At 44.9% G+C, this 20,602-nt stretch overlaps 1 protein-coding gene and 1 long non-coding RNA gene across 2 annotated transcripts in view; one reads left to right on the top strand and one right to left on the bottom strand.

The window, feature by feature from the left end:
• LOC142829242 (uncharacterized) overlaps positions 1–17,056 on the bottom strand; it is a 51,946-nt gene extending 34,890 nt beyond the window's left edge. The window contains exon 1 of the long non-coding RNA XR_012903669.2: positions 16,521–17,056. This is a non-coding gene — a long non-coding RNA (uncharacterized LOC142829242). The remainder of the gene's footprint in view (positions 1–16,520) is intronic.
• Positions 1–20,602, top strand: part of TSPAN32 (tetraspanin 32) — a 76,354-nt gene that overhangs the window by 32,677 nt on the left and 23,075 nt on the right. The window lies entirely within an intron of this gene.

The following is a 20,602-nucleotide window of genomic DNA, read 5'->3' as shown; positions in this document are numbered from 1 at the left end:
TTTTCTTCCACTATTTGATCTGAGGAAGTAGGTCTGGCCCACGAAAGCTCATCATCTAATAAACCATCTTGTTAGTCTTTAAAGTGCTACATAGTCTCTCATGTAGACCGTGCTTAGACACTAACCAAAATGTATAGAATCATGAGCTTTCATGGGCAAAACTAACTTCATTAGATGAACTGGAGTGGAAATAACAGAAACCAAGATAGATAAATATAACAGCAGAAGAAGTACCTGTCAGTTGTAGGACCGTGTTAATGAGGCTAATTAAGAGGGCTGTATGTGTCCCATTCATAGCTTTTGATGTGAAAAATGCAGATGTTAATGGCAGGAGAGATTGGCTTTGTAATGCACCAACCAGTTAATGTCTTTGTTGAACCTCTAGTCCAGCACTCTCTGGTCTGACAACATCCATGGTCTGGCATGAATTTTAGTTAGCCAGCTGTCCACTTATCATGGGTGCAACCAGACATCTGACAACCCTAGCTTTGAGTGGGGTTTTTTTAAACCAAAAATGTTTCCTTTTTGATGAAATGGCTTTTTATTTTCAAAATAGGTAATAAATGTTTTGAGAAATTTTCAGCCTTTTTTTAATCAAATTGGAAAATGAAGAATTTAATTTCCCCTACTCACCCCTCAATTCTCATTCTTCCTCCCAGGCCCATTTTAAGTGAGAAATTGGGGAAAGGAATAAAATGAAACTAAGCCACAAATGGGGAAAACATGCAGAGTGAAAACTACTTTAAATTTTTCTGAAATTTTCTCCTCTTTCCCTCATAGCTTAACCACCTCTAAGTTGTCTTTGGCCTTGTGAAAGGGTCAGTTCCCGCTTAGCAATCCAATATCTTCTCCATCACAGAGAAGTAAGAGAGAACAAAAAGAAAGAACAGCTTTTTCTGCGTTGCTAAAAGCAGTAAGGAGCTATCCCACCACTTCCCTTGTGTGGGTAAACATGCACCCTCTTATTTCCCCCAGTTCCTTATCTGGTGCAGTGTGGGTGCCCACTCCTCCTTCTGCCTGTTATAACTGCATTGTGAGGTAGCAGCTTCTTCTCATTTCTCAATGGGAAGAACTAAATTTGCCAAAATGAACATATGTCCTAGAAGAATGTATTGAGCCAGCTGCTAGCAAAGTTCTTTGCTTTATCTGTAAATGACACCGTTTCCATGAGAAAAGGAAACCATCCTGCTTATCACACACATCCTTTAAAAAGCTCAGAGAGCTAAAATCTGGATTTACCAGAATCTTTATCTTTATAATGTGGCCTTTCACACAAGACACATTGTAAAATGGTTCAACTGCATGGGCTTTAAAAAGTAGGTGGCAGCACCATTTACTCTGCTCCTTGTCTTTCCTATTATACACAGCTTCTTACACCATTAAGAGAGAACCCAATTTTTCTCAACAACGTGGAGCAGTGATCTACAGTAAATTTCACCGCTTCCAAGATCCAGCCTTGCTAGCTTAGTTGATGCATCACTATGGGATAACCTGTGCCTTAAAAGCCAAAATAAAGCAGATATTAAAGATGTGGCGTTGGTAAAAGGGATAGTCAGGATAAAGGACATGATACATGGTGGTAGAAAAGCGTTCTTTGAATGCATTTGTAAAAATTACAAGGTCAAGCGGCTCTCTCTCGCAACAGATATTTCCATAGATATAATTACAGATAAATAGAGACTTTGCCTTAACAAAATATACTGTCCATAATAAGAGGACTTATTAACAAACACGGTAACACAATCCACTTCGCAGGACATCTCCTAAATGGGCTGAACTCCCTGCAGTAGTCTGTTAATGATTAGCCTGAGGAAAATGAAAAGAGCTGTCTTCCTATTTCAACAACAGACTGAACACAGAAGACACTGCAAGCTCATTCTCTTTCAGATATTCTTAAAATAAAATGTTAAACTGGTACTAATGCTCTCCTAAAAGCATAGTCTAGGCTGGTTGTGTCAAACAGAGCAGATTTGGAGATACAGACAAAAAAAAAAGCCAAACTCTTGTACTATGTCTATTTGTAAAAAGTTTCACAACTACTTAGAGCTATATTAGAAGCACTTTCCTCAAGGTTTAGCACTAACATTTTATTCTTTTCCAGTTTGTATGAGCTTGGGATATTAGATGAGTTGGTGCTCCAGTCAACACCAACAAATGGACTGCAGATAAATTTAGGGGATATAAGTAGAGCTGGCTGGAAAATGGAGAAAACTTCTACTTTTCAGCAAAAAAAATCAAAATATTTTGACAAAAAGCCAAATAGTTCAATCTGGAAATGCTACTGCAGTGTCTCATGGAAGTTTTAGTTCAGGTACCTCAACCACCTATTCTCCTTCATGAGCTATGTGGCTCTCATGGCCAGACTAAATCTCGCATGATACCCACTGGTCTCTCCTCTTGATGAGGGGAGGCCAAGCATCATGAGCGAGTTCAAGAAGAGAGGAGCACTATGCATTGAGAACTGAATTTCAGTTCAGATGAGGCATGGTGACCACATAGTTTAATCTAAATATTTTGGATTTGGGGCCAAAAACTGTTTTCAGTTTTCAGTCATATTGTTTTTTGACAAAAAAATTGAAATTTTCTGCAGAAAGTAGATACTTTCCATGAAATTTCTCATATAATAGAGATCTCCGCTTCCACTTACACAATTTCACTTTCAACAGAACATTTTGAAACCAACCTAGACAGAAGTGTTTTTCAAAGACTTTAAAAATAGGATGTTTTTTCTCTTTCTCCATCTTAAAGATACATCTACTGACAATGGAAATAACTCATGTGATTAGGTAACATTGTATGCCTCAAACATCATTGTAACTCAGTTTGATGAATCTACTTATTTCATATCTGCTTGGTTTTTCCACAGAAGGCTTACCTCTGAAATGTGCCTTATTTTGTCCCAGAATTACGTATATTCCACACAGATTTGATGTTCCCTCTACTTTTAATGTTAAATTATTTATATGGATAATGTAGAAACATGAATGTGAGGTAATGTGAGGTTATAGTGATCTATACTGATATGATGAATCCTTCAGCATCTTAAATTTCTTTCATTTTGTTTTGTTTTTGGTATTTTATGGTGTCCCACATTTGGGTTGATTTAAAGCTTTTCTGAGCTGAGGTCTCTAGGCCCTGGTCTACACTAGGGAGTTATTTCAAAATAACAAGCAGTGTGTCCACACTACTAAGCCCATTATTTCAAAATAAGGGGCTGGCTATTTTGAAATAATAACTCCTGCTTTCCTTGGGGAATACACTTATTTTGAAATAGTTATTTCAGGAGTTATTATTTCAAAATAATTTCCTAGTGCAGACATGCCCTAACTTTTTTACGTGAGGGTACTTCTAATAAGGAAAAGAAGTGGTGCATGTCCTTGCACTCTATGATTATATGGTAGATTCTGTCCTGTTCTGTTTTCATAGAAAATGATAAAATGTTTTGGGAGAAATGTAAGGAAGGAAAACAGAAGTAATCAGTTGGATGCAACAGGGTGATAGACCCTCAAATACTAAGTTCTTTACCCAGCCTCAAGTGTGCACATATTGTACATTTCCTGTTCTATGATTGCATAATCAGTAGTGATTAAATCCTGAGTGCTGAAGATTGTTGGAATGTAGGAGCCTAATAAATCCCAGCTCTGCAGGGCTGTGGATTAGGATGTTCTAATTATGACAAAAGGAAAGCAGCCAAAGTTGATCCAATTCAGAGGAGATATGTAGGAGAGCTAAAGATGTGTAGGTCAGCCATGCTGCGGTAGGTGGTATGTGCCTCTTTTTCTACTTGTGCTACAGAAGACAAGAAAAGGAAGGCTAGGAATGGGTATGAACTCCCAATCTGACCCTCACAAGAAAACACCTCTCTTTCTGAGAGCTCTACGTATTACAGTATGTTGTAGACTCATTACCTAGATCAGGGGTGGCCAACCCTTTCCGGACAAAGAGCCAAAATCCAGCGCAAAAAGTTGTAGAGAAAAAAAAAAAGACTGTCTCTTTAAAAAGGTTTTTTGGCCTCAGGAGGCTCCGGTTGCCATATTGGATCCACCATTTTGATCAGGACGGCTTCCCTACCCTGGTGAGCCAGGAGGCATGGGCTGTGCTCAGGGGTGGCTTCGCAAGCTGCACTGATGGGGGAGGGGGGAAAGAGCCACATGCGGCTCGTGAGCCGTGGGTTGGCCATGCCTTATCTAGATTAACTCACACATGCTTAGAGGTGAAAGTAACTTGAATGTCTTACAGCACTGTGGTATTGCAACTCTCCCCTAGGCGGTCAGAACTGAGAGTTAGGGGGGTTGTGGTAGGACTGTACCTGTAAGAAATTTAAGTATGGGATGGAGTGGGGCAGGGGGTATCACTCAAGGTAGGAAGGAGGTTGTGGGGGTGGGAGCTGGATGGTGTGGGAGTGTACAGGAGTGTGGGCAGGGGCTCAGGGTAGGGTGTTCAAGAATCAAGGCAGGGGTGTGGACAGTGTAGGGGATTGTGGAGTGTGCAAGGGGCTCAGGGCAGGGGATTGGGGTATAGGAGGGGTCAGGGCAGGAGGTTGCAGGGGAGCTTGAGGCTGGGAGTGCAGTCGCAGCATTGCAATGCTGCTATTCCTCAGGACACTGTAGGGTGGGGTGGGAGGAAACCATGCTGCGCAGCCTCCTGAACACCAGGGCTAAAGTCGAGGTGTGCTGTGGCCGTGCCAGCCAGGGTGCCAGAGTGGATGAATGGTGGGATCCTGCATAATGCCCTCTATAATATAATGCTTTGTGCTAAAGCTGAAGCTTTTCCTACGTGTGACTTTCCAGGTCTGCACCTGGCAAAGGACTGCTCTGTCATTCACCAATGGTGCTGTGTAGCCAGGGATTCTGTTTGGCATAGAAAATTAACTCCCAGAAGTTCCACTCCACAGCATCCCAAGTCATTAGCGAGCTTTCCAGTCCATCCCTCCTAAGTGCTGCTAGGGATAAAGAGACAGGAAGTTGCTGTTGCAGAGCTGGGGTTATCCCTATATGGGTACATTTTCCCTTCTACTCTACTATGCAGCCACAGCTTGCTCACATGCATTGGTGCTAATGAGCCCTGGCAGGTCTGTTCATCTCAGCAGAAACAGCACTTGGAAGCTGCCAGGTGGAGCCACATGCTTGCAGGGGCCAGGCAAGGGACGTAAAAAGGCTCAGTAATTATAGCAAACCAGGTGTATCTCAATTTTGGCAGCTCCATTGTTGTCATTATCCCTGGAGTAGAGGGGGGACAGGTGTTTTCACCAACATCTTGCCTAGCCCTGGTAAAATGGCCTTTCTATCCTGTCTACATTTTCCCTTGTGTCACAGAAGGATCTGTATTGTTGCAAGGCAAACAATGGGAGAGATGCTGAAGTCCACTGGGGTAAATCAACTCAGAGAAAGCTGTGAAGTGAAAACTGTTTTGATTTTTCTTGTTCATTCTCAACAAGGTCAGCAATCGACCCTACCCATTCCCAAACACAGTATGAACTCACACCTCATCCCCAGCTCTGCTTACCCTCACCATGCAACTCTTACCAGTTCACCCCAATCAATCTAACTCTGCTCTATCACCTGTTAGTCTAATTCTAGGTCTGGTGCCCTTCATTCCTACAACCCCTCTGAAATGCTAACCCTGAGCCCTCTCTGAAGTAATTCAGGACTCAGACAATCAAATATATTCCCACCTGTGACCTATCATGTCTGGGGAAGGCTCATGTGTTATCTTTACTTCTCTATGCTCTGATTGGCTAAATGCCCACAAGCAGCAAATGTATCCCCTTGAATTTTGCAGAGCAGTTAGTTCTAGAAGAGGGGAGAAGCTGCCTTATGAATATCACTGACAATACCATACAGTAAGGAAATCTTGTACCAGGAAAATGAGTCATGATTGTTGTGTGTGTGTGTTGCTTTAATTGGACAGATTTGGGTCCCACCATGAGAGTGAAATTATTTTATAGTTTTCAGCTACATTAGGAAAGTCTGGATCCAGAAATCAAGGGATTGACTTTTTTCAGAAAACAGGTCACTGTCCTGCAGTGTTCCCTCTAAGCTGCAGCAGCACAGCGTCCCAGGTGATTAATCAGCCCCACCCCATCAGTCAGCTCCCTGCACAGAGCCCTAAGCCTCTGACTGGGAGTGGCTGGTTAATCGCCTGTGAAGCTGTGTAATTGCCCAGTTTAGCAGGAACCCTGCTGTCATGCCTGGTGTAGTCCCAGTAATTGCTCTGTGTTTAAGTGGGCTCACCTGTCACCTGTGTGCTAACTACAGTAAAACTCCAATAGTCCGGCACTCCTGATAGTCCGGCATCAAAATGGCAAGAGCCTAGTGAGTGAGCTTCGGCAAAAAAATGAGTCACAAGGTAACAGCGGCAGCAGCTGAACTGAGAAAAGAGGGTAAAAAAGGCTTAAAAAAACTAAAACATTCCAGTATACTGTATACGGTATGTACAATAAAAAGGGTTAAGAACACTTTATATACAGTATATAATGTATACAGTGTATATATATAACCAGCTTATAGTACTCCTGATAGTCCAGCATGTTTGATAATCCGGCACCACCTAGGTCCCATAGGTTCTGGATTATCAGAAGTCTACTGTAGTAATATTAGGCTTTACCAACTGAAACCTTTTTTTTTTAAGCTTCCCTTTTAAAGAAGCAAGGGAAAATATGACTTATAAAGACAGTACAGGCAGTCCCCGACTTACGCGGATCCGACTTACGTCGGATCCGCACTTACGAACAGGGCTTTCTCGCCCCGGAGGTCGGGGCGAGAAAGCCCCGTTCGTAAGCTGCTCCGGTGCCCCTGGTCTGCTGGAGACCGTCTCCAACAGACCAGGGGCACCGGGCGGGTTCCTGCGCCTCTGAGGCTTTGCCAGAGCAAAGCCTCAGAGGCACGGGGAACCGCCGCTGCTGCAGCTTCAGTCTGGGTGCCGGAGCAAAGCCTCAGAGGCGCGGCACCCCGCTGCCGCTGCGGCTCTGCTCCCCGTGTCCCTGGTCTGCTGGGGGGGGGGCGCAGCTAGTGTGCTCCCCCCCCCCCCAGCAGACCAGGCTTTTGTTTTGGACTCTGGGGCAGAGCAGCTGGGGCGCTGCCGATTGGTCCTGCAGCGCCGCTCTGGGCACTACTGGACCAACCCGGCAGCACCCTAGCTGCTCTGCCCCAGGCGTCCCCAAGTCAGCTGCTGCTGAAACTGACCAGCGCTGACTACAGGAAGCCCCAGGCAGAGTTGCTCTGCCCCGGGCTTCCTGGAATCAGCTGCTGATCAGTTTCAGCAGCAGCTGACTTGGGGACGCCTGGGGTTCTTAAGTTGATTCTGTATGTAAGTCAGAACTGGCGGTCAGTTTCAGCAGTGTCTGAATCTGGACGCCAGTTCCGACTTACATACAGATTCAACTTAAGAACAAACCTACAGTCCCTATCTTGTACGTAACCCGGGGACTGCCTGTACTTATAAACAGGACTGGTTTAATTCCAGGTCTTCATTAACCACCAAAATCTGGATTTGTTTGGGGATCTCTGGTTCAGAAATAGGTAAGAGAAATATCACTGTCAGTTCTTGATCATCTTACCACTGCCAGCAGTAACCTTGAAACCCTTCCCATGAGCTCAGGAAGTTTAGGTCCCATCTCAGCAAAAATAAAACAACTGCAGCAAGAATGGATTTTTGCAGTCAGAGCAGAGTTTTATGAGCATGGATCAAAAAGCAGGTGAGGTTGAACATGGGCATAAAACAAAGCCTTCCCAACCCAAGTTTCACAGAGTACCTGTTACAAATAATTCTCCTAGGCACTCTCCCCATTCTCATTCTCTAGCAGCTCGACTTCCAGCTCTTCCCACTGCCTACCTGTTGGAGAAGAAAAGTGAAACTGGAGCTAACGCCTCCTTTGCTTGCCCTGCGTCATTCACAGATCCTTTGCTTGGTGTGCATTTACCAGCTCTTGGATGCAGTAAATGCTGGCTTGTAGGAAAGCTAGATTCCAGAAAGTAAGGAAATTGTCTTATATTGCAACGCATTTAGTTCCAGCACGTGCATAATACTATCCAATTGGACTTTCCGGGACCTTATTGTGGCTCTGTCAGACACTCCAATACAGTACTCGTTTGTAGAATGGGCATTAGCTTGGAACAGCAGTGGGGGAGGGATGAACCTTTTTTGGTTTGGGGGCTGCTGACACACAGAAAAATCAGTCAGGGGCTACAACTGAGAAACAAAAAAAAAAGCAGAAGCACACTCCCCCACATTCCCCTTCCAGGCAGAGACTAGAAAGGCCTGGGCTAGTAGTTTTTTTGAGGGGGTGGGAGAAGCCTCCGGGCAATGCTTTACAGTGCCAGCTGGGGTGAGGGGGAGCAGCAGCATGGGGAGCTGCTAGCTAACCCCACCAGGCAGAGCCCATGGATCAGATTTAGCTGTGGCTTGCCTTACTCCAGCCCGTGAGGTTCGGGACTCCTCCCCCCGCAGCGAGGAGACAGTGCTTGTGCTTCAGCTCTGCAGGGGAGAGTTGAAGAGAGAGTTTGGGGCTGGAGCACCAGCATGGGTTCCCCAATTCCCAATCCTTGCGGCTGGATCCAGGCAAGCCGAGGGCTGCATCTAGCCCCTGGGCCTTAGGTTTCCCACCCCCAGCCTAGAATTTAGACAAGAAATTTCTTTGGTCCTTTCCCTGTTGACTCAATAATATTTTCTCTGGGTGTTTCAGCGTTTGTCTTTTCTTCAGCTAATTCTCCTTTGAGGGGGCAGAAAGGGATGTATGTGTAACATCTAGCACAATGGAGGCCCTGCCTGGGACCTGGAGGTGTTTTGCCATGACATAAATCAATAACGAGACATTCCATTAAAAATCTCCTCAGCTGGTTTCTGGTGGCTGTCCAGATGGAAGTTGAAAATTGAATGGCACTGTTGGAAAAAAGGGAGAAACAGCCCTGCTGTCCTGGCCAATAACCTGAGTTTCACTGGCAGGTTCTGATGTAGCTGAATATGAGCTATGACTGCTGCGTGCATAATGTTTGCTCCTTTAGCTTATACATACACTGCGGCTACATCTACACTGGCACCCTTTTCCGGAAATGCTTAAAACGGAACAGTTTTCCGTTATAAGTATTTCCGGAAAAAGCACGTCTACATTGGCAGGATGCTTTTCCGGAAAAGCACTTTTTCCAGAAAAGCATCCGTGGCCAATGTAGACGCGCTTTTCTGCAAAAAAGCCCCGATCGTCATTTTCGCGATCGGGGCTTTTTTGCAGAAAAGACTACTGGGCTGTCTACACTGGCCCTTTTCCAGAACAATTTTTCCGGAAAAGGACTTTTGCCCGAACAGGAGCAGAATAGTTTTTCCGGAAAAACACTGACAATTTTACAGTAGATCATCATTGCTTTTCCGGAAAAGCAAGCAGCCAGTGTAGACAGCTGGCAAGTTATTCCGGAAAAGCGGCTGCTTTTCCGGAATAAGTGGCCCAGTGTAGACACAGCCTGCAAGTATAAGCCAAACTGCTTTGCTAGGCTGTAATTCATCATGTGTAAGCACTTTGAATTAAAGCATGAAAGCTATCTATAGAGTAGAGCCACATTAAGTCTGTATATAACCTATTTTTGACGGTGCTGAAGTACGCATACCTTCCTGTACCTAAATGGGTATATATTCTGTGTGTATTCAGGGGCTGCTGCATGTCTAAGTAGCCCCATACATGGGGGTGAATCTGGAGGGAAATACGTGTGCAGATATTTGAGTACCATGACAATATTTTTCCTATCACACTAGGGCATTGAGGCGTAATTTGTTAATGTAAGTGAATTGGTCAGAAATTGTACCATGGCGCTGAGCATCTTAGAAATGCCAGTGAAAACGAAAGCCTAATTCTTTTCAAATGTAGCTAGTGATTTTGGGTGCCTCAAAGTTATTGCTTGTCCATCCTGAGACACCTTAAAAGGGCCTGATTTCCAGAGGGCAGGTGTTCAGCACTTTCTAAAAATCATGCTTTCCTAAGGTATCTCAAGTTAGACTCCCCAAAACTGAGGTATGAAAATGGACGCCCAGACTAAAAAGTGTATAAGTGCTGTAGCGGTCTGTAAATACATCTGAAGAACTGGGTCATGCCCACAAAAGTTCATGATACCATCTACATGTTTTGTTGGTTTATAAAGTGCTACCAGACCATTTGTTGTTTTTTAAGTTTATCATGTAAATACTGAGTGTGTTTTTGTGGTATTGTCCATGAAAGGGGCCTGTATTTGTGCATGCTTATACCACTTTTGTTGATGCTGGCTATTCAATGCTAATACGGCATTCTTGGGAATTCGGCTTCATAAATTCCTGTAGGGTTGCCAGATGGTTTAACCAAAAATACAGAACATCCCGTACCCCCCTCCGCCAAAAAAAACACCAGGGAAAAAATTCTGTTGAGGGGGAAAAAAACGGGGAGACCAAAAAGGACCCCGAGAGTTATTAAGCAAAGAAAAAACAACAACAAAAAATACAGCAGCATTAAAACAGCATGGCCCTTTTAAGAAAAGTCTTTAGGCTTTTTGCCGGCAACCATCTTGTTTTCTTGATTGGAGCCAGAAGGCAGCTTCCCTGCAGAACCGGGTAAGCGAACGGGAGCCGAGGGCCAGGCCCAGTTGCTGAGTGTGTGTAGGGTTGCCAGGTGTCCAGTATTTTTGCCTCCTGGCAGTGGAAAACAATCAGAAAATACCGGACATTTTAAGTGTCCAGTATTTTCCTGAACTTTTTTTACCGGACAAGAGGCGAAAATACCGGACTGTCCGGATCAGTACTAGATACCTGGCAACCCTAATTTCCTGTTGTTTTTGTTACTTTTTTTTTAACCTTCTTCCATTTCTTTCTCTTTGCTTTTTATTTTCATCTTCTCCATTTCCAAGTTGTTGTGTCTCTTCCTACTTTTCCCCCTTCTGTCATCTCTTCTCTTTTCCAGACAATCAGAATCTTTCCTCTCATTCTTTCTCTTCCCTATTAGCGCCTTTTTATCCACTTCATGTTCCCTCACTCCTCCTGTTTTTCCATCCTCTGTTGTCTTTCTCTCCACTCTAGTTTTCTGTTTCTCTCCCCATCCACCTCCCCCTCTTCCCCACCAAAGGCAGCCCTTTTAGCTGTGCTAATCCCCCTCCCTTTAGTGAGTCTATCCTGTCGTCTAACTCTTACCTTTCTGGGAGAACCATAGTTGCTGGTAAAAGGGGGCCAACTCCTTCCTTCCTCTGCCTTTCTGCCTATGTTACTTCCTCTCTTATCACAAAAGAGCTGCCACCCCTGATCGTAGGAGTAGCAGCATCCTCTCTTTCTCTTCCACCTCTATCACATCACCCCATATCTGCCTCCACTGTTCCAGCACTTGAACTAGTTCCTCACTGAACTGTGACTTCTTGTGGCCAGAGGCCACACTGACAGCTGGTAGGTAGGAAAGAATTCATGTTGTCCACGTAGTATAATCTACAGAAGCCCAAGTATTAAATCATTCATGGAATAATTAAGGAACCAGGGATTTAGCAACTCCTTGTAGACTGGCCTTGAATGACTGCAGCATGTGCCATTAAAAGCCAATACTTTTTCAGAGATTCTTCCATAACCAGCTCCTGCCATGATCCATCAGTGTATAATTTGCAGGGGCTCTCTGCAGGAGAAGGGCTGGATTTGGGCTTAGGATCATTAAAGGGAAGTTGAGATTAACATTAATGATTACATTCTCCAACATTCTAGTGGCCTGTGATTAGGGTTTCCAAATGGCTTCAGAAAAAGTACTGGGGGGGAAAAAAGGACTCCAAGAGTTGTTAAGCAAAAAAACCAAAACAAAACACTGTGGCCCCCTTTAAAAAACACGTGGTGAGGCTTTTTGGCCCTAACAGGCTGCCAGCGGCTGCCCACAATCTTGCCTCCCTGCGCTGGGCCAGACAGCTTCCCTATGGAACCCGATAAGCACTAGGGTTGCCAGTCTACCTCAGTATTGAGCCAGACAGCCCAGGATTTTCACCTCCTGTCTGGGAAAAAAATCAGAAATTACTGGACATTTCAGGTGTCCGATATTTTCTGAAATTTTTTACCGGACAGGAGGTGAAAATACCGAACTGTATGATTCAATATAGGACACCTGGCAACCCTACCTGTGATCAAAATCTTTGAGTCCAAAAGGCCTATATAACCAAGGCTCCTGGTTGCCCATGGATCAGTATGTTGCTTGAATATGAACCCCATCTCTTTATGTGGCAAACTCATTTCATTGTTTACATCAAGCCTTGTATTTAATAAGTTAAGTCTTTTCATAGGAAACAATTTTCCCAAGTGCCTTTAAGTGGACATAATGATTAGACCACTTCATTCTGCACTGTATGGTGCATATCTAGGGGGATGAATTAATAGGTTAGCTTTTGTAGAGTGGTGAATGCCATACACAGATTTTTCACAGGAATCTGCACACAAATGCTTATGATCTTCCTTTATACCACAACAAGAGAAGCTGAGCCTTTTATGCTCCAGGACTTAGAGCTAATAATGTAAGATTGTCCCCTCTCTATTTATAAGATTTATAAATGTATTACCCACCTTGATGTCTGTCCTCAGGAATATTGCAATCAACTAACAGCAATCTCTGAACCTGTCGATCTGCCATGCATTCCTCACCTCCCTCTGCCTCTTGCATCCTCCTTCAGAGCCTGGGAGACCACTCAGCTTTTCTAAAGGGCCGAATTCAGTTGAAGGCATCTCACAATAAAGCAGCATCTGAATATTTTATTATTGAGCAGGGTAGCATATTTAAAACTGCAGCTTTGTAACAACAAAATGCTAGAGTCTTAAATGCTAAGCAAAGGTGAAATCCATTATACATCACCTTTGCAAAAAAATTATTTATTAAATTTGTGGCATTTTATAAAAAATGTTCTAATTGGGAAAGATCAGAAACACTGGTTCACTTTTCAATTTGCATTGAATCAAAATTAGCCTTGTATAAGCTACAATTCCGAGTGCGAAGATGAATATTTCAAAGGAAGAAGCAGCAACGGGTATATGAAAAATGTAAAACTCAGACTAGCATGCACAAAACACTGCTCCTTGCAGGGACACGTGCTGGGGGCTGAGGTAGCTGTGAATTATCTGTGAACTCTCCTTCAGTGCCCATTTAAAGGCAAAGATCAGAATAATGGATTCCAGAAAAGCACTTTCTGCATGTTCTCAAAGGTTAAAGTCTATACCGGGAAAGTTTGGCAACAAAAGTGCTACTGAAATTCAGAAGTCACCATAAGTCAAAACTGGTGAAACCAGTTTTTCTGCTTCCCATTGTCGACATTTCGGCTACGACTACACTGAACGTTTTCTCCGCAAAAAATATGCTAATGAGGGACTCATTTGCATGGGTCACAATCTCATTTGCATATTTCCTGCCGATCCATTTTTGTGCTGGGGTTTTTGCGCAAAAACAAGCAGTGTGGACATTTTCTTTTTGCGCAAAACCCTTTTTCCACAAAATCGGTATACCTTGTGGCATAAGAATAGAGCAAAGCACTGTGGGTAAGCATCCCACAGTGCAGTATTAAGGGAAGGTCACTGCACTTTTTGGGATTCCCTCATAGCTCTGTGAGCTGTTCATGCTGAGGAATGTCAAAGCAGCATAGCAATCTCTCCAGCCCTCTCCCTACAGCAGCAGTTTTCCTGCTGTTGTGTTCCTGTCAGGGCAGAAAAGAGGCATTACAGTGGTTTGTTCTTTGTTTGTTCCCTAAAGAGAGCAACTCACATAGCTATCAGATACCTTCCCAGAGCTTTGAAAGAGGAGAGGTACATGTCTGTAGGGCAGCAGAGATCACAGAACGCTGCTTCTCAAGGCTGAAGCTTTCCACACTCAATCGTCAAACATTTTTCCTTCTCTTTCAACTTTATTTTTGGCTTCCATGGAACTTTTGGCATCCAGCAACTCATCCATTTCTTGGTGGGATCATCACTGCATAGAGACTTCGGCTATGTCTAGACTACGTTCTGTTTTCGAAAGAGGATATGCAGATTCTGCGGGAATTCACATATCTTTTTCCAATCTCACTTTCAAAAGTGGATCTTTCAAAAGTGAAAGTCTGGATGCAGTTTTTTGGGGGAAAAAACCCTTTAAAAAAAAACCCCACTCTTCCTTTAAAAATGAAGTTTATGCGATTTTTCCGGAAAAAACTGCATCCACACTACTTTCACTTTCGAAAGATCCACTTTCGAAAGTGAGACCAGAAGAAGATATGCAAATTCCCACAGAATTTGACAACAGAATTTAGTTTAGATGTACAGTAAAACTCCAATTGTCCGGAATCCAGTGGTCCAGCACTCCTGATAGTCCAGCACCACCTGGAACCCGGAAGTGCTCCAGGCAGCTGGACAACTGGAGCCGCTGTGCCCTGGGCTTCCCCGAGTCAGCCGCTGGTCAGTTTCAGCAACAGCTGACTTGGGGACGCCTGGGGCAGAGCAGCTGGGGTGCTGCCGGGTTGGTCCCACAGCACCGCCCCCCCATGTCCTCCACCCCACCCCAGACCCCTCATAGCCCCCCCTTCCAATAGTCTGGCATATTTGATAATCTGGCACCCCCTGGGTCCTAAAGGTGCCAGATTATCGGAAGTTTACTGTACCTTTATTCGTGTCTGAAAAGCAGATTTTCCTCTTATTTCAACCAGTTGGGTTCCAGTAAATACTTCTTTTAAATGAAGAAGGGATGCCTATATTGTTCTTTTACTACTACATTTCCACGTTACGGGAGGGTCTAAAGATTTGTGGTGGACAAAGCAGTAACTACTTCAAAGACTTTGAGGTACAGGATTTCAGAGGTTAGCGGTTGCAGTTCAGGGCCCAAACAGCACACCACAGGATTGCTTTCACTTAAAACTAAACTTTATTCAGTCTTAAGTGCTTACACATATCCGTCACAGCTTAGTAAAACATTCCAACCCTCAATAATTACCGACATTGGGAGTGGCTCTCAAGTGACATAGTGGCAGTCTTCTGACGGCCAATCATCGATCTGCTGGAGGGAACCACAAGATGTCTCCAGAGAGACAGCCCCTCCCAAAGAATCCAACTACTCTAAACTTTTCTTCCCTGTTTATGCATTAGTATTACAATAACATGCCACTCAAAGAAAACTTAAGAACTCAATTTTAAAGGTTAGGGAAGAGGTTGCCTTCTGATCGTCAGTTATCCAGATGTGTTTTTTCAGAGTTTGCATGCCTTGAGGCCCTGACAACCACATCCCTGTGGGGACATACGCATTTAGAAAACTGAAAGCTTGTCTAGCTCAGCACTTTAGACAGAGACCTCATCATCTGGAAGGACATGGGGTCAAACTGAACTTTCTGTGACATTGAAATCCCCTCCCCTTCTGACACGGTCATGCTGAGGCTGCTGCATACACCCATTTTCGGCTTGCTACCTTGGTTGCTTTTAGCAATAAGCAGTAGTGGTTCAGATACTGGTTTGCCTAAATCTCCCCATACACACTTCCATCTCTTATTCCCCCCCTTTCTCGCCCACACCATTCCATCTTCCCACTCCCCGCTTCTTGTGTCACTGTGCTTTCTGCTCCACATTCCCACTTCTGTTTTCTTCTCAACTTCCCTGCCCCAGTTTTGGAAGGATCTTTGCTTGCATCCTAGACAGGCGTACACAAGAGAGAGGGGAAAAGGTAGCTCTTCCTTAAGCAGAGAAGCTTTATTTCTTTTCCTACAGTTTTATTTGTGTAAAGTTACTTACACTCCATGGATGGACTCCTAAAGCCCTCTCCATTCAGGACAGTAGGCGTTTTTCTATTGACTTGAATGGGGAGCAGGATCAATCTCTTCAGCCAACATTTTCAATACTGATTGTCTAATCTAAATGTCTGGATGTATACTAGATGAATAATGTGATCATTCTCCAGACCTCATGGATAAAGACTTCCTTTTGTGTTTCCATTCATTTGCAAATTAAGTACACTAGTGACACAGTGTACAAAAACCTAGGACTACTGTCAAGGCTGATTCCCCACTCATTATAAATGCAGAAGTGGGGGCCTGCAAAAGTTCCCCAAAACCTTCTCTCCAGGCTTTGGTATAAAACTTCCCCCCAAAATCCTAAAAAGCTAGATTTTGGGGATAAAAAAATCTGCTGCCATCATCAAGTGCTTTTGAACCCACAAAGAGGATACTTGAAACCAACCCCAAAGCACCCCAAGCTCTTTTCTCCAAAGAGCTTGAAAAAGAGAGAAAATATAAACTGCAGTCTGTGGTTGCTGTCCTCTAGTCAGAGACATGCAGGAACCCACAGACAGATTTTCCAGGACAGAGAACTGAACCAATACCAGGTTAATAAAAAAAGAAAGAACTTTTATTATCAAAGCAATACTCCTGTTGCAAGCATAATGACTAGATGGAAAAGTCACCAATTAATATACTCATGGGGAATTTTCCCATGGGCTCAAAACTTACAAAAGGAAGGAAAATCCATTTCTAACAGCACAGATATCAGATCCAAAGTCCCACAACAGAAAACAATAAAACCTAATGGATTTATCTAAACTTTACCCTACTTACACATTTTGAAGAGTTTTTTTCTTGGAGAAAGACATGTCTTCCATTTCCCTCAGTATCTAGAGAGCAAACTGGCACAGAGACAAAGGAGGGAAAACCCCAAAATTCCTTTGTCTCAGTTTGAAATCCCTATCTGCATTTCTATTGGCTGACTGCTACCTGGCTAGGTACAGTTAACCCCTTAGTCCCCAAGCTGCTGCCCATCCCTCATGACCATGACAACTACATACAACCTTCCAAAGAGAAAGCTTCCTCTGCAGATTATGGCTTGGATCAATCAGTTATGGAACACTGATCCTCAGGGCACATCTACATCCAGCTTCATCTGGAGTTAGGATGGTCTCCCGGCTGCACTAACTTACTGCAGCTGAGGACTCGCATAGTGTGACTGAACTCTACCAAACTCCTGACTCTGCTGCTGTGCTCTGTCATATCCTCTGTGTGGGAGGCTCAGGAGGGGAAGTGTTCACTGATGAAAGAGCAAGCTCTGCTAGCTTCCTCTGGGGGAACTGTTTACTGGCCCGTTAAGTGAGATTCTGGCCTGTTATCTGCTGTTCATAAACAAGGAAATGTGTGTTTAACTTTTCTGCCGCTATAGTTTATAAACAAGTCTGCTCACAGAGGAGTAATGCTATTAGACTCTTAGGGTATGTCTACTCTTAGGGTATATCTACACTGCCACCCTAGTTCGAACTAAGGTGGCTAATGTAGGCATTCGAACTTGCAAATGAAGCCCGGGATTTAAATATCCCGGGCTTCATTTGCATGTTCCCGGGCGGGCGCCATTTTTAAAAGCTGGTAGTTTGAACTACGGGCATTTAAAAATGGTACCCGCCCAGTAACATGCAAATGAAGCCCGGGCTATTTAAATCCCGGGCTTCATTTGCAAGTTCGAATGCCTACATTAGCCACCCTAGTTCGAACTAGGGTGGTAGTGTAGACATACCCTTAGAAATAGAACTAACAGAATCTTATTTGGGGCATCAGGCAATATGCCACATTTATTGTGAAGGCAGAATTCTTTTACTGACCTTAGTTACTAAAATTACCCACCACACACACACATGGTTCTACAAATGGGCTATAATTACCAGCCTCGGTTGCTCATGCTAGTCCATTGGCCAGGGGCTCTAAACATGAGGGGAGACAGGTTGTGTCAGTGCGCACTGATCTTCCTGAAGGAAGATTGTGGAACCAAAAGACCCAATACTCTAGTTTTGCACTCATCTTTTTATATGTTTTAGTCCTGTCCCACTGCCCCAGGACACTGTGGCTACGTCTAGACTGCATCCCTCTGTTGACAGAGGCATGCAAATCAAGCACATTGAAATTGCTAATAAAGCCGGGATTCAAATATCTGGTGCTTCATTAGCATAAACATGGCCGCCGCTTTTTTTCAAAACAGTTTTTTCACACAAAAAATGGCAGTCTAGATTTGAGAAATGAGGTTTACAGGATCTGTCGAAAAAGGCTTTATTTTCCACAGATCCACGTCTAGACTGCCGTTTTCTCTGAAAAAACTGTTTCGAAAAAAGCGGCAGCCATGTTTATGCTAATGAGTAGGGCTCGACAAATTATACAAAACCCTACTTGCCAGACAAAAAAGGGACTCACCACCCCCTTTGCATGACCCCCACCGGAGAATGGGACGACCGGGACAGCATGTTTGTCCGCCGCACTCCTAAGGAGCTCTGTCCTGGGCTACTTCCTGCCTCTGCTTCTCTTTTCACGTCCTCTGCCCCCACACTCTGCTCTCTGCTCCGCTCCCTGTCTTCCTCCTGCCTTCTTTGACCTCCTCCATCCTCACCCTTCACTCCTCCACCCACCGCCGTCTTCTAGTTCACTCCTCTGTTCTCCCCTCTCCCTCCATTACTCTCCTCCGTCTTCATTCTCCCCTGCCTCCCTCCTCTCCTCTGCCTCCCTCCTCTCTTCTGCTCTCCTCTACTCCCCTTTTGAATGCAGTGCTCTCTTGTGCTGGCACCTCTCCCCCTGATGTCAGGGACGCACGCACACTCTGCCCCCATCCTAAGTCCGTGTGCGGCCCCACCCCCACTTCCGCCTCCCGTCCCAGGATTCAGCCCCCCTCGGCGGGGCAGCTGCATGGGAGCAAATGACGCAGACTGCTGTCAGAGCGCCGCGCTCCCCATGCAGCTCGCGGGTCGGTGTCGTTGGAGTGCAGGACAGGTCGCCCTCGCTGCAGTGGGTCAGCCCCGCCCCGTCAACAGCTCGCCAGCTGCTAAAATCTACTTGCCATAGGACAGTGGGTAAGAGGTTTTGTCGAGCCCTTCTAATGAGGCATAGAATATTTAAATCCCTGCTTCATTAGCAATTTCGCTGTGCCTAATCTACATCTCTCTGTCGACAGAGAGGTGTAGTCTAGACACACCCTGTGTGACTATGAATCATCAGTTAACGGCAGATGGGACTTTGATCTTTTCTTGATGGGGCTTTTGTTTCTCTTTCTTTGTGGGTTCTTTTACGGGACTCACTGCCACTGTTCTTCTGCCATTGAGGTAGTGCTGGCAGCTGGTCACCCACACAGGACTGATCCCTTTGCACCATGGATGGGGAACCTCAGGCCCAGGGGCCATAACTCAGGGTCCCCTCAGCATTGGGGAGCCCAAGCTGGCACTCCAACCCCTCCTCCCCGTGGGGCTGGAGCACACAAAATCTATTAGCCTGCGGCCACCTAGGCTCTGGTGTGTGAGGGGAGTGTGAGAAGTAACTGTCTCTTCACTCAGGGGCCACAGTGAGGGTTTTTTACTTGTGTGTGGCCCCCAACTGATTTTTCCATGGGTCAGTGACCCCCGACCCAAAAAAGGTTCCCCACCCTTGTTTTACACACACATTCACACTTCTAAATAAGATTACCATGGGTGGCGGGTCTGGTAGGCGGGGGACGGCATTGCCTTCCCAAACCACCAGCTCAGCCCCGCCCCGCCCACATTCTGCCCCCCCCCCCCCAAATGCCTACTGGGGTGTTCTGGGGGTGGAGTTTTGCTGCCCCTGAGCACCCATGCTCCAGGGTCAGGGCAGTTGGAACCACCCGCCACCTGCTCTCCCCATGCTCCAGGGCCAGGGCACACCTCCTGCCCTCTCCATGCTGCAGGGAGGGCACGGTGCACTGTCCTGCCCTGCCTCCCTGTGGTGGGAGGAGAGGCGGGAAGGCTGCTTGTCTCCCATGGGGAGTGGAGCCTCGGCAGCAGAAGTGGGGGAGAGGCTGGGGGCTGGGCTGGGCTGGGGTCTTTGCCCACCGCCTATGTAGATTACAGATACACACCTAACTTTAAGGCAGTAGAGAGTTTAAAATGGGGTTTCAGTTACAATATGGAGTTAATGCTAGTTACAAGTGTATTAACAGTTTTAAATAGTGCTTTAGTTGCAATATAAAAAAAGTCACACTAACTGATTCTTACAAGGCAATTCTTGCAAGGCTACTAACAAATTCATCCCAAAGTGTTTCCAATTCATGAAGTTACCAATACATGAAGTAATGGCAGACTGCTAGCTATAATTCAGTAAAATGGTGATTTAATTTTTCAGCCCCACAGCGGGAACTTACCAATGAGCTTGCAGCTCTGATTCTTGTGTGGGTGTCAGGTAGCAGCAGAGTTCCGGAAATAGTAGATGGATCTTTAACTACTGAGGGATTATCGTGTTCGGGTTTTACCACTGTCAGAAGCCCTGGTGGTCTTTCCAGCAGATGGCCTTGCTGTTAATTAGGGCACTGCTTGAATGATCAAGATCCAGTATCCTAGATTCTCATCATGGCCTAACATGCATGGCAGTAGTAATTTCTGTCAGTTCTGACTATTAAGGTTTATTAGTGTGAAAGAGAATAAGCACAGTACTACAGTGCAACCATTGTTTACTCCTGTCTTCACTAATTCCTATTTAAATTCCCTGCTGTCCTTCCCACCTGGGTGTATTATGTTTTCACCCTATTATATTTAGCTCATATAATCCCACAGAGCAGGGAATTTGCTTTTTAATGTTTCCAGGATTCTGAAGTGTGATGAACACACATGGGTTTGCACTTAAAAAAACTGAGTACCTATGGAATTGTAAAAATCATTTCCTTATTA

This window comes from Pelodiscus sinensis, chromosome 5 (genome assembly GCF_052426305.1).
Source record: "Pelodiscus sinensis isolate ZL-2025 chromosome 5, ASM5242630v1, whole genome shotgun sequence".
Lineage (NCBI taxonomy): Eukaryota > Metazoa > Chordata > Testudines > Trionychidae > Pelodiscus > Pelodiscus sinensis.
Note: the sequence above shows the minus strand (reverse complement) of the source record. Positions and strands in the feature narration are given on the sequence as shown.